At 41.0% G+C, this 3,213-nt stretch overlaps 1 long non-coding RNA gene across 1 annotated transcript; it reads left to right on the top strand.

Moving 5' to 3' along the window:
- Positions 1–1,387, top strand: LOC140320021 (uncharacterized). The gene is made up of 4 exons (XR_011917998.1): positions 1–53; positions 386–424; positions 1,095–1,142; positions 1,305–1,387. It is a non-coding gene; the product is annotated as an uncharacterized lncRNA (long non-coding RNA).
- The last annotated feature ends 1,826 nt before the right edge of the window (positions 1,388–3,213 follow it).

The raw sequence follows: 3,213 nt of genomic DNA, 5'->3' as shown, positions 1-3,213 counted from the left end.
CACAGGTCTGTTCTGAGAGTGAAAGAGGAGGAGCTGAAAGAAGCCAACCAAAGGTACTGTACATGCAACGAGCTGAAACTACACAATCCTTTGACCTGGAAACTGAAAGTCTTTGCAAGGGTCACAATGTGGCCGAGAGGCTGCGACATGAAGTGGAGAGACTCTCACAAGTTTAAAAGAATAACGGTTTTATTGTTATAAAGATGGTAATCAGCTAAAATCTCTACCAAGTCAAATGTGTAATGAGTGAATTGGAGCTTATGCACCACCCAAGAACTGTTGAGGTGGTGCACTGCAAAGCCAGTGGGGCTGCAGAGGGTGTAATCCATGTTATCACTGCAGAACCTGCTTTTCAGTATCAAACTGTATGTTAATGCTTTGACAGATTAACTGGGATGAAGTCATTTTACAAACAGGAGCTTGAGTAAGTATTTTTCCTAAGTTACCTTGTAATGAAAGCTTTATTAGGTTTGATTTTTGCTGTTTTCTCCATCCAATGGTGTAGCACAGACATGTTTTCACTCCCACAGTCTGGGGCTGTTTATGTATTTATATATGTTGCACAGTTCAGAGCTGGTCAAACATTTCAAACAGATTCAGTTATTCAGTAAAGCTGTTGGTCAGCTGTAAAATCCTTATATTTCTACTTGGATGCTATGTCCTTATTAACTGATAGAAAAGCAAACCCACCTCTATCCTCTAATATGGAGGTGCACAGATACTTATGGTATGGGTCAGCTTTGAGAAGCCTTTCTGTCTAAAGTAGCTGTTTTAAAATGGACCCTAAGAGCGGCGCCAGTTTGAGAAGGTCCTAAATTCTGTTCAGGAAGCAAAATGTTTCAGGTGCAGCATTTGTTCCCTGTGAATAACTAAGTATCTTCAGCTGTTGAAAGACGTGTTTCCATGTTAATGTCCTGAGATCTGGGCGTGTTCAGAGAGCGCCGACCCCGAGGCTCCCGAAGCGCACGGCCTTGTTCACGCTTTCAGTCAGAATTCCACACTCTGGGCATTGGTGGAAACTAGAATTTCTTTGGTGCATCATTTTTTTAAATAAAACCAATGAAACTTCCTTAAAAGGTTTATTTTCCCAACAGATCCGTTCAGAGACAAAAAGAGGAAGAAATTAAATCAGTTCAACTCAGGTATTAAACACACAGAAAGGTGAAATAACTGCAACGATGAGCTTTGCTTGACTTTGAAAGAATGAGACTGTTATTAAAATTATTAAAATGAATTGCTGGATTATTGTGTAATAAAGTTTGTTTCAATGGTTTTGATACAACTTTGAACTGTTGTTTTAACAGATTCCATGAGAAGGAGTCACATCTCAGACAGGAACTTCACAGGGAGAAGTGGGTATTTTTCACAAGTTTTAATGTATAGAAACAGATTTAAGATCTTATGAGGCTTTTTTATAAATATGGATACCACAGATTGTACTCAGAGATGGACGTAGACAGCCGATACTTCTTGTATCTGTCTATCCCCATAAAGTGTACAAACAGAGTCACTGACAGACCTGTGGAAGTTTGTTTTCTGCTCAAGCCTGGTTCATTATGCTAACCATGAGATGTGTGCCCTCTGAGCCTATCCATCACCCCCCCCCCACCACCTGTGACGTTTCATGTCCCGAGGTCCAGTTTTATCTGGCAGGGATCAGACCACCAAGTCCTTCACTTAGGACTGCCACCTAATCAGCATCACACCAGACTCTCATACACTTCTGCCAAAGTGCCCCCAACAACATGGCTCCTGGGATCCCTGGGCCACTCAAACCCCTCCACTTTGATAAGATCATAGAAGGATATTTTTAAAAGAATCTGATATTTCAGTGCGTCACATAATCATAAGTTTTTAACTTAGTTGTTAAAACTAGCTGATAAATTTAGCTTGTTTTTTCTTGCATTGCATTTTCCCAACAGATCCATAAGAATGCGCAGAGAAGGAGAACTGAAATCAGTCGAACAGAGGTACTGTGCTGGTAACGTTCAAACAAAACATGATAATATCTTACGTTAGGTAACCTGAAAATGGGGCAGATGCTGCAGTGTTCATGTTCTAAAAGCTTTAAACAAGGCTTTCATATTAATGAATAACTATTGACAAATCTCTTTACCATTATACAACTGTTAGACTGAGTAACAGAACGCTTTCCTGTCTCAGTATTACAAACAATGTACTGACCCTTAATTTAACATACATTAGCAGTTTAAAGTCCACTGAGTTTGTGTTCTGAGGGTTTTTGACCTGACTTACATTTCATGTTTTTACAGTTTCACTGATATGCAGACACTCTACAAACAGATACTCAGTGAGGAGAGGCAAGTATTTTTCTTTTCTTTTACTTATTGTGAACATTTTCAAAGTTCTGAAACATATGAACAATCAACTTGCCTTGGAGCAAAGTGGGACTTATAGACAAAGATCTCCTGTATGTTGAGTATATATCCTGTATATTTTCACGTCTTATATCCCAGTACAGCGTGTTTTGGTCTGTCTGAACTTGATTAGGTATATGAGCCCTGATCCCTGCACTTTAACACCGTGACGGTGCATCATTCCAGATTCCATCTCAATCTCGTGTGCCCTGCACTTTGGATGTTTCTGCCAAGGTGATAGACGAGCCTCCCTCCAAATCCTCACCTGCATGTTAAGGAAATGAAGTGCTCCTTCCACTCCTAAATGATGTCCCTACTTTCTTTCTCTATAAAGAATAGTTGGCCACAGTGTCCTTGAGTGCAACTGAAAGTCTCTCTTGCTGAATTCCTCCCACGTCTGAGTTTTAGATGCCATACCCACAAACGCTGAGGCGCTTTTATCCATTCGGTTTTGTCAGCTACTTCAGATGACCCCGAGGTCAACCACGGCAGAAAGACCTCCTTCAGCTTAAAGGCTTCAAGAAGTTTGGTTCAAGAACTCATGCTGTGTCTGGCAGTGAGCAACACTAAACCAGCTGATGCTCATTCATTACCAGCGTGAGATGTTCCATGTCCCAAAGCCTGTTAGCGATACTGGGGATAGGTACAACCAGGTCCTCAGCCCTTCTCTCTACATAAAGCTGGACTTTATAAGTATATATGCTTTAGCAGATCATCACCACAGCAAAGCCTAGTGATAGCAGCCTCAGCTTCTAGAGAATTGATGTTGGCTGTGACAGATTTACCTGTCTCTGTGACAGTGTCCTTAAGCAAACTGAAACAGGACTCGAGTGGT

This window comes from Leuresthes tenuis, unplaced genomic scaffold, assembly GCF_036924035.1.
Source record: "Leuresthes tenuis unplaced genomic scaffold, fLeuTen1.0.hap1 SCAF_12, whole genome shotgun sequence".
NCBI classification, from domain to species: Eukaryota; Metazoa; Chordata; class Actinopteri; order Atheriniformes; family Atherinopsidae; genus Leuresthes; species Leuresthes tenuis.
The sequence above is the reverse complement of the archived record's forward strand: the minus strand, read 5'-3'. Positions and strand labels throughout refer to the sequence as shown.